Source organism: Oreochromis niloticus, linkage group LG15 (assembly GCF_001858045.2).
Source record: "Oreochromis niloticus isolate F11D_XX linkage group LG15, O_niloticus_UMD_NMBU, whole genome shotgun sequence".
Taxonomy (NCBI): Eukaryota; Metazoa; Chordata; class Actinopteri; order Cichliformes; family Cichlidae; genus Oreochromis; species Oreochromis niloticus.
In genome coordinates this window covers 8,950,259-8,961,802 of record NC_031980.2, presented here as the reverse complement: position 1 = coordinate 8,961,802, position 11,544 = coordinate 8,950,259, and positions in this window count along the sequence as shown.

Genomic DNA, 11,544 nt, shown 5'->3' with positions numbered 1-11,544 from the left:
AAAGGAGATGTATGACTTCAGGCTATGGGGTTGAAAGCACCCATTTATGTGCTCTTTTTATACAAAGGCACACTAAGCTTAGACACAGGCTTCCTCTGGCAGACTACAGCTCACAGCACTACTGATGAAAACCTCCAGAACCTCGAAGAACAAATCTTTTGTAGCTGCCTGCATATTTGCTTTGGTTGTTTTGGTCTTTTACTTTCTTGTACTCCTATTTAAGCCTCATCATTTTCTCTCTGCATTGCTTCCTTGCGTGTAGATAATTGCTTGTTTGTAAAATTATTTTGCTTTGCTGTTTTCAATAAAGCTTAACCTTCAGATTCCCATGTTTTAGTCCATTTTAGAGCTATCTACAGTTTACACGACTAAAGTCAAAGTCTTTTTCATATCTCTGTTATGACTGTTGCACAAGGCTGCAAAAATGAGTGTATTTGTATGTCGATCAGTCAATCAATAGTCATCTTTTTGACTATGACTGTGGCTATGGATAATTAATGAATCTTGTCAACACTAACTGGACTTACCAGATATTTGCCACTTTAACAAGCAACTGTTACAATTTATCTAACACAAGGCTTTTCACCACCTCGTGTCACAATACCTAAATTCATTTTAGATTTAGATTTATACATTCTTTCCCCCCACCCCCACCTTTATATGTTTGCTGTTTGACTGAGTTTCTTCTTTAGTGTAACTTTTAAAATGACTGCAACACAGTCATTTCTCAACTTTGGAGATAAATAAAGCATTTCCTATTTTTTTATTCTCGTTCCTTTTTTCGTTCTGTTTGTTTTTCTCTTATTCTTATCAGTGTACATGATGAGGCTTAAATAGGAGTACAAGAAAGTAAAAGACCAAAACATCACTCAAAGTTCCTTTTTGAGGACTTTCTTGAAAATTTTTATTAGGTAGGAAAACATTTAAAGCACTTATAATTTCTCCTTTGGCGCATGCTAAAGTTGCTAAATAAGTAGTTATAAGTTTTAGACAGCACAACATGACAGCTTGGCTTTTTATCTCACAGGGGTAAGAGATGGCTATCACCCACTGGTTTGCAACTTTTAAAGTTTTTATTATACCTTTATGAAACCAGAAAGGGGTATTTAGGGACAAGTGGGTAAAGTGCTAAGTCAAACTAGCTAGCTAGCATATTGCAACTCTGTATAATGACAGATAAGTATCTGTCATTATACGGTATGCTAATTAGTGCTAAGTTAATACAAATAAAATTGCTAAAATTTACTAGAACTTACCAAAACCAAAGCACAGACTTCATGGACAGGCTGTAGGAACATGAGCTATAACACTACAAACACCATCAGGTATGGAAGCTTGTTTCTGCCACCGGAGATTTTTTAAAAAAATCACCAGGCAGAACAAAGGCAAAATTTAGAGTTATTATCTCAAAATGTTAACTGTTTTGCAGAAACTTCTGACTAAGTCATAATTTAAAGTTTTAGGATAGTAACCCAAAATCTTGAGTAATAAATAAATAAATAAATCTGTGGTGGAAATAAGTTACGGATCCATACAAAATGGATCCAGTTTATGTAAATTAGCTAAGATGACATTCGGAAAAGCTGTTTTTGGTACTTGGGTGCTGGGTGTATTTTTTAGCCCTGAACGCTGCCATGTCACTTTAAAGGTGATGTGGTGTTTTTTATCATAATATGCATATATGTCTTGATTCTTTGTTTTTTAACCATTTATTAATTTTTCAGATGAGTAACAAACACTTTACCAAACCATAGCTGCTACAGGGATATGCAGGAGACTGGTTATGTAATCAAAATGTCCCTGAAACCTTTGCTCCATGTTCCTCAGTTTTCCCATCGAATCCTGTCATCTTGTTAAAGTTACAAATTTTAAAAAAATATCTGGAAGTACAACCAAAACTCACTGGGAAGAATTTATTGGAAAATCAACTGGCACGTGTACTTCCTCCGGTACCATCCATGTTTCTGCCATCTTTGAGCTCTGTTTTTATATGTGTTCAAGTTAGGAGCAGTGTTTCAATTCTATATTTATTTATTAGAAGTATATTTATTTCCAACTGATGATATGATTACATCATGTGTCCAGTCAGCAATGTTCTGAGATAATGAAAAAGTAATAGTATGTTGCTTAGTTTCTAAAGGGTCATCAAGGGGAATCAAAAAGCCAAAAAAAAAAGAAGAACAAAAGAGGAAGAGAATTTAAAAGCTACGCCGTTTGAAGCTGTGCACATCAGTAACTGATTAACTAAAGCCAGTAGCCTTATTAGACAGTGGCACAAATTTTCTGTCTCCACTTACTTGAACTGATTACCTAGAAAGTTCCCCCAGAAGCGCTGTGACTGTGCTGTGACTTATTAGCATAAGGTACAGGAAACCTGAGCGTGCTTATGTGACTCCTCAGGTGCTCCAAAATATCTATGCATCTTAATCAGCGCTCCTGCTATCCATCCAGTGGGGGGAAACTCTGCCGCAAACAGCTCAGGGGTGATAGAAACAAGCCCACTTCTTACAGACATTGATGCGTGTCTAATGAGTCCATCAGCCTGACAGTGCTGCATCCCGGGGGACCCTCCGTTCATGATTACCACTGTGTCACATACCAATGTTCCTAGATTGAAAATGCCATCTGTCATTACATCTGACTATGTTTACCAAACAGGGGCGCGAGGTAATTCATGTGCAAGTGCACCTGTTTGTTGTTTGGGCAAATTAAAACAACCTCCCGTCACATGTCGCACCACTCTCATTTCCTCTATATTCTCCAGAAGTCAAATGCTGGTATTTAATAGACCCAAAGGAGTGCATAAATGTCACAAGCCACCAGACTATGAATGATTAACCAGTTTTACCTCAGGAGCACATGCTGTACATTAGTTTAAAAAAAAAAGTATCTGCATGCTGTTAGTCATCAGCACAATTTTCACACATAGCATGAGGCAATCATACTGAAAATGATGTATATGTCAGAATTGAAACAGGATCCCTGGGGAGACACATTGATGTGGAACCACTCATATAATATAAAAGGCTGTTGCACACCACACATCGAAAACCTCTTCATTTCACTTAATGCTGAAAGGTTTTAGCACTTTAGATTCCGTCAACACTCGGAAAAAGCAATTTCCTTTCGCTCTGAGTACGGTAAATATTTTCACAGTGTCTCCTTTGCTATAAATCCCCCGCCAAGTCTGAAGATGGAAAGCTTTTCATCAGCTGAAACAACGGCAGCCACATAAAGAACGCTTTGCGCATCGCCGTTCGGTAATTTACTTTTATCTCCCACTATGTACAGGTGCACTTCTCTTTCTAGAGGTGGAAAAAAAAAGCAAAACGAGGTCAAAAGAGGTGAGAAAGAGTATGTGCAAGAGTGGGTGGTTGTGTTTGATTTGGCAAACTGGATTTAACGAAGCATGCTTAAGCTCTTTGGAAACATAATCATCAACTTTTTGCTGCATAGGAAGTGAAGCCTGCAAACCTGCTATTACACATTAATTACCATGTCATTATCATGTCATATGATGATGTCAGTGTTGATGATGTAACAAATTTTACAATAAATGTTACATAAAAAGTCACAGCTGTAATGGTCATGCAGCTATAAGGTAAGTCATCCTTATTGTGTTGTTATTTACACACAAAAACCTGCTCACATGGCATTTAGAGTACACAGCCTTAAATGTGAACATCTAAAAAGGAAGTGGGACTAAAAGCTTCAGAATTGAGAAACACATCATGAATTTCCACAGCTATACAGTGTGAGAAACAAAGTGGCAGTGTGTTAGACTTCAGCAGTGTTTAGCTGCCATGCTGCCTTGTTATCGCTCATGTTCATATTCCACTCTCATCCGTGGACAGTTTTTGTCTTTCTGCAGTTTGTAACATGTGCTCCTGTTTCTGGTCGACTTCCTCTAGGTGTTAAGGGAAGCCTTCTGTGCCCCGTGATTCAAGTGTGTGACATACAAAAAGCAATCATATGATAAGACAGACGCTTATGGTTTCAGAAAGCTCTTTTTGCCCAGATACAGCCTGAGTGTGTGTGTGTGTGTGTGTGTGTGTGGCAGTGTAGGTGGGGGGTGGGAACTTGTTTACAGCTCACACACGCTGCTTAGAGTCCTCTCGACAGGGGAAGAAAGACGGCGTAGCAGAACTTGGCAGAGTGAAAGTGCAGCGCACTAGCGGTGAGTTTTCAGGGATAAAAATACTGCTGGTGAGCAGCCTCGAGCTCAGCGGTAAGACTAGAGGTGCAGCAGCCTCTGGGCTTTGAAGCATCACTTATCTGTGGCAATCGGCCCAGTGTGCTGAGGCAGGTTCACCAAATCTCCATAAAAATGCAAATTGCCTGTAAGTCTTCAGATTAAACTTTCTAGAAGTAAAGTTGAGGTTTTTTGTTTTTTTTATAACACTGAATACAACGATCACGTGTTACAGCGGATGATAGATATTGATGCTTTGTTTTTCACGGGCATCTTGTTTTAGAAACAAACTCTCCCACAGTGCACTTTATTTTTCTTCTTTTTTTTTCTTTTTGTTTGCAACCAGCACAAGGCTTTGGAGAGGATAAAACCACTTAAGCCATAACTGCTCACTAGAATACACAGTATATTACATTTCTGGAGAGAAATGAGGGTTGTGTGAAGCCAGGGAAACCTTAAATGAGCAGATCCTAAGGGTGAGGAGCTCAGTGAAGGACCCATTGCCAACCAGCCCTGCAGCCTGGCAGCTCTGTGCTTGATTGGTCTCGGTGGGAAACCGGGATAGAGCGAGGGCAGAAATCCCATCTTCATGCACATGCATGCACACAGTCGGCATAGACATGCGAGTCCGTACACATGCTGGCAGATGCACACATTAAAAGTGATGTGTAGGCTTTAACAACATAAACCACCACTCATATACAATCTGGCATCCTAAAAAAAAAAATCCCAAAGAGTGGGGAAAGGAAAAAAAAAGACAGGCATGTCCATATCAAAATCCACACACACACACTCCCACATATTAAAACACATGACACCCACGTTCAAACACATGACACCCACACACATTAAGAGTCTCACACATCACAGCTACAAGCACAGCATGGGGGGCTGGGTTCACATTGCCTGTTTTGCTCTGTGCCTATTCAAAAGCTAATTCTCCTGCACTGGGATTCAAAGAGCCTGGCCAGCCACCTGCACCGAGGATGAGGAGGGGAGGGAAGGGGGGAAAGGGAGGAGGCCAGGAGTGGAAGGAAAGCAGGAGGAGGAGGAGGCGGCAGTGGAAGAATGACATCACCTTTCCTGAAATGTCACCATTATCTCAAGCCTCAGCTTTAGCTGTCTACAGAGGTGACATCATCCTATTGGTGCCCCTCCCCCCTCTGTTCTCTCCATAGCCGTGTGGGGAGGGAGTGTGTTCATTTGCGTGCATGTCCACGAAGGCGTGAGTGAGGGTGTGCAGGAAAGCACTGTCGAGAGAGAGAGAGAGAGGCAAACATGAGAGGATGTTTGTCTGTGCTCCGTCTTTCACGCTTCATACCGACAAAAAAGTAAAAACCCTCATCGCTGACACTTTAATGACTCTTTTCCTCGTCTGCTGTTGATAATATCACACTTACTCATGCTTGAAAAAAAAAGAGTTCCGTTTCAGGAGATATGTTGCTTTTACTGTACATATAATGCAAAAACAATATAATAAAATAATGCTGAAAAAAGTGAAAGACACAGTTGTAAAGCTTTGTTAGTTGTTTTGGGTCATTTATAGGTTTTGAAACACAGTAGTTGACATTTAAATTAGACATTTTTTTAAATAGCTGATTAAATGTGCTGGTGTTTACCAAGCTGTTTACTTGGACTGCAGTCGCAGCACAATAGAAATACTGATTTAAAAACTTGAGAAGCGAAATTAAAAAATCACAGGGATGGTTTCCTTTGTATAAAGTCCTTTTTTTCCTCCTTAATTTCAAGTTTTTTCTTGATTCGGCATGCTTACACCTCTTAGAGGACCAGATCAGTACAAAGACAACATGTGAAGGGACTCAGTTACTCAGTACAAGTATACAAGGGGAGTGACTGAATTTGGTATCAAATGCACAAGGACAGTGACTTAGCCATCATTGTGGCTTGCTTTGATTTTACTGTTAAGAGAAGAAACAACCTTACCCGTGCATATTCCAGGAAGCTAATGAGTATTTTCTTCAAACTATCTCTGGTAGTTCTGCTGGGAAGGATGATTTTAAGAAATTTAATTTAACATGTTGAGTTCAAGCAGTCAGAAGGTTATCAAGTTGAAAGAATTTAAGTGCAAAGGTGGTCTGAAAAATCTGTTATTATATTTTTGAAATTGCTTCACCTTGACTTTAAGAAAACTAGACAATGGACTCACCAGACACTTTATTGGGTACACATTGCTGAAAGTGGGTTGGACCCCTTTTGCCTTCAGAACTGCCTCAGTTCTTCATGGCACAGATTCAACAAGGTGCTGGAAACATTCCCCGAGATTTTGGTTCACATTGGCATGATAGCATTGTACAGTTACTGCAGATTTGTCAGCTACACGTCCATGATGTGAATCTCCTCTTCCACCACATCTCATAGGCGCTCAGTGAAATCTGGTGACTGTGGAGGTAGGCATGGACACCAATGATACTCAGGTAGGCTGTGGCATCAGTTGGTACCAAGCTCACTCAGAGACCATTCTCTGTAAACCATAGAGATGTTTGTGTGGGAAAATCCCAGCAGATGATCAGTTTCTAAAATAGTCAGACCAGTCCATCTGGCACCAACAACCAAAAACATTCAGAGTTACCTTTTCTCTCCATTGTCATGTTCAGTTTGAACTAAAGCAGTTCTCTTGACAAGAGAGTCTGTCTACATGCCTAAATACACCGACTTGCTTCCACATTGCTGGCTGATTATACATTTGCGATAATGAGTAGTTTTACCTAATGTGGACCTAATGAACTGCCCGAGAGGGCATATTCATTTTTAAGTTGAGAAAAGATTAGCTGAGTGTTCACTAACAAGACTCCTAAAGACTATTGAGATTCATTTGAATCTGTTTCCCTCCCCTCACCCCAACTCGAGGCTGGTTCATCTGGAGGTTTCTTCCTGTTAAAAGAGAATTTTTTCCTTCCCACTTCCTTCCCATAAAAAGCGCTTTGAGGCAACTGTTGTTGTGATTTGTTGCTAAATAAATACAATTGAATCAAACTTGAACTTAACTTATATATTTATCTCTATAACTATATTTCTCCCACCCATTAGGATGCAGGACCTGCCTTGGTCATATCTCTTGGTTTACCAGTGCAAGGATTGACCTCTGTCATGGTATTACACCATTCGATGCCCTCGGCAGCTGCCGCTACTAAAACCCACGAAAGCATGCCAGCCACGCCATCACTCCCCTTTATAAATGTCCCAACACTCCCTGAATATGCCCCCTCTGGATGACATCCCACAAATGCCTTTAGACCTCGTCAAAACTACTGCGAGGTGACAGGTAAATATGTCAAGTCGGTTCTCATGTGCAGTTGAATCCGTCTGTGTCATTGCTCTTTACAGCCCTGTTATCTGGCACAGAAGAAAGGTGGAGGAGGGTGGTGATTTGACATGCAACCAAAGGTTTTTTTACACCCAGAATAATTTAATATTTAATCACTTCTAACACGTGTGTAACCTGGAATTATAGCAGTGAGTCATCCCACTAACATATTATGAGTCACAAAATCAGTGCCCCATTCACTCTGGCTGGACTCGGAGCAGTTCTGGGTTTTATAGCTCAATGAAAGCAGTGATTAATACACACTTGTTGGAAACTTTGTGCTAATGCACAGATTTACATTAAAAATGGAATCAATGACTCCTTAAACACTCTGCAGTAGGGCAGCTACGCCAGTTGGTCAGGGGTTAAAAACAGAATAAAAAAGAGAGCGGCTAATTGCATTCAATAGATGGACTGAAACATGACTTCCAAATGAATGCTAATGTTGCTCCGTGTCTGCTGGATGTGTTAACAGCATTAATGTGTCAATGTTTTTTTTTTCTTTTCAGAGTTCATTTAAGAAGTAAAGTGCAACACTTTTGCATTTTAGCACGACTTCTTGGTCACACTGCCAGACTTACCAAAAACACTTATGTTTGTGGCTTGTTCCCTTGAAATACTTTTTTTAAAATAATTTTTTTGTAGAACAAACCACATAAAATCCAACTAATCCTTATATATGGGTCTGTGTGAAAATAAAAATAGTCTTTTTTGTGTGTTATCAGCCCATTCTAAGCCATATTTCTTTTCAGCCTAGCCTATCTTTAACACCCTGCTGTTTTTGGATGTTTTTATTATGGGGAACCTATACCTATTTAACCTATTTAATCACCATTATGACCCTTACTCTCCTCCCCTGTGGGCTCTTAATTGTATATCATTTTTAAACAACAGGTCTCCATTCAGCACACTACTTTAAGGCCATGCATGGGGTGTTCTTGTGCATTTTAACTTGTTTGCTAAAGCTGTTATGGAGGGGGCCACCCGTTGCTTCTCACCTATATTGTAATGCGGGGCCAGCTTTATAATCCAATCCTGGCCCAGGCCACTTCACACCTCAGTGAGAACTGTGACCCCATGCTGAGTTTGGATGGGATTCAATGACCGGTTTTGTACAGGGCACACACACTCCCACACACACATAAACACCCAGGACCTACACACCTGCTACCCAAATCAAATAACACCCCCTTTTTCTTTTTCTCCTCTGCTGTTCTCTTTGTCTTGCAGATGTTCACTCCATGAGTCAAAAGGTGAGCAAATAGAGAAATAGGGACAAGCCAAAGCTGACCATTACTCAGAGCGGTGACCTCAGGGGTCACAAGTGGTGGAATATGGGCTTGATGACCATCAAGGGAAAGATAAATATCTCAGACGTTATTAAGCAGACAGAAGGTAGATTTAGTGTTTCTGCAAAGGGCCAGAAAGGAGGAGACCTGTAACATCAAAGCATTCTTTCTCAACCATATGCACAGCAAGCATTTAGGGTGGGGTCGGTGGTCATTAGAGTGGGATGCTTGAACAGGAGTGGGAGTCATTAGAGCATTTATAACAGTTCATCTCTCATAAAAGAGCAGGCGCTAAAAATAGGGGCAAGTCAAACAAGTTCAGCCTGTGAAGAAATATTTGCTCTCCGGGCAGTCAGATGTTCTGGGGAAAACTGTGAACGCTTTTAAATATAACTGCCCGTAGTTCAGGAATCGTGTAATGTGTGTTATGAAACCCCGTGTGGATGGAAAAGGAACTGTACGTAAAAAATAACAAAACTGAGACTGCCGTGCTTTCCTTGTGTAGACCTCCAGTGTTGTCCAAAAACTCTATAAAACATTTCAGTGAGCATTGCTGATGTCCCCTCTTTTGGCAATGCTTTTGTTCCCCATCCAGTATTCTGAAAGCTGGCTGTGAGTAAAACTGGCTCAAAAAGTTGCTTCTCAAACACATTTTTACCAGCGTGAACTCTGAATGAACTTTCTTTAGGTTTCATTATATTTGACACAACGCTCATCCTCACTGCTGCATATTTATCAAACATATACATTTTATCACTTGCCAGTGACATCTTTTATTCACACAGCCCTCCCCCTTTTTTCTTCTTTGCCATAGCATCCAGTCCTGTTTTTCTGTGCCTGAGGGTTTGGAATAGCTGTGTGGAGCAGTGACAGCTGTAAGGGAGTTCAAGTCTGGGGCAGAACGGGACCAAACCACACCCACTATCCAGCAGACTGGAGCAGAGTCAAGGGCAAGAATCTCCAACAGGTGCCCATTAAGCTCAGATTTGTATGCATTCAGACAGTAGCAGCCACCGGTGGGCAGAGGGGCAGTGGTAAGAGTCAGCAGTTACAATGGTTTGCCATCATTAACTCTGACTTTTTAAGATCCCACCACTCCTGCCATGAAATCATTACCATCAAAGCTCCCGCTTCCTTTATTTGTGCCCTTGCTGGGTTGCCACCTCTCTGCATGGAGCTATGCCAGTATTTGGAAACAGAGAGCACACAGCTGGCTTTCTGACATGCTCATGCAGAATAGCTTTTGCACAACTCCCTTGGGAGTCAGAGGTGTGCGAGGGAGAGTATCATATATGTTTTGACAGCGTGCAGCAAAGGAGCTAATAATATAATTCCCTGTCCTAGTCAGTGTTTCTCTGTAAGCATGTAATGAGATATTAGAATTACAATCCTTCTGGTATTTTTTATTATGTATTAAAAAGCTGTATTTTGTTATACCGTAATGACAACTGAATAGGAAGTTAACTTTCATTATATATATAACATGTATGCGTACATATTTTTTATGCAGAGTCAAGAAGCAGGAAGTTACTTTCAAAAACACATCACTCATGTATCTAAGCTAACTGGCCATTTCATTAGACACAACAGATCAACTGTTCATTAACTCAAATATCCACTCAGCCAATTGTATTTAAAGCAAATCAATGCCTTGAGGCATGTAGAAACGATTGAGGCAACTTGGTGAAGTTCAAACGGAGCATCACAATGAGGAAGAAAGGTGATTTAAGTGACTTTGAAGGTGAAGTGGTTGTTGGTGCCAGGTGGGCTGGTCTGAGTATTTCAGAAACTGCTGATCTCCTGGGATTTTTCCACACAACCATCTCTACAGTTTACAGAGGATGGTCTGAACAAGAGAAAATATCCAGTGAGAGGAAGTTCTCCGAGAGAAAATGCCTTGCTGATGTCAAAAGGCCAGAGGAGAATGGCCAGACTGCTTCTACAGAAGTTTAGTTTAGTTTAGTGCAATTGCCTTTAGCTACAACAATGGTGTGATCACTAGCCAAGCCATGCAGAAGACACACAAAGCATTGAACTTTGAAGGAAATGCGCTACAGCAGCAGAAGACCACATCAGGTGGGACTCCTGTCAAACTGAGGCTACATCATATCTGGACAAAGATGGAAAAACATTGCCTGGCCTGAAGAGTCTTTATTTCTGTGTTAACATTCAGATAGAAGGGTCAGAAAGTGGTATAAAAAACATGAAAGCACAGTTTTAAACTGCCTTTTTTTCAACGGTACAGTGTGCTGGTTGTGTAATAGTGTGGGGCATATTTAACCACAGCCTACCTGAATATAATTGCCGACCATGTCCACCCCTTTATGACCACAATGTATCCAAGTGCAAAAGTAAAATGGCCGGTGAGTATATTTGTTTAAATATAAATTGTATTTGCACTAATTTGTACAGGGATGGAACAATGTAACCATTTATAGATCGAGCAACCTTACAACGCCTGTCCCTAGATTGAATTACCTTTGTAAAGAAAATTATAGGTAAGTGGTAAACACTGTTGGCTCATTTGCCTCATTGCTGCTGGTTGGCTGGAACCTCTATGTGGAGCTTGCACGTGCTCTGGTTTCCTCCAGCAGTCCAACTGGGAGGAAATTAGTTAAGTGGTGATTCTAAATTAGCCCTGTGTACCCTGGATAGGGGCTGGGATGGGCTCCAAACCCACCGCTATCCTGCTAAGAAAAGTGATGCTTTGGACTGTATGTATGTGTTAACTAAAAAAA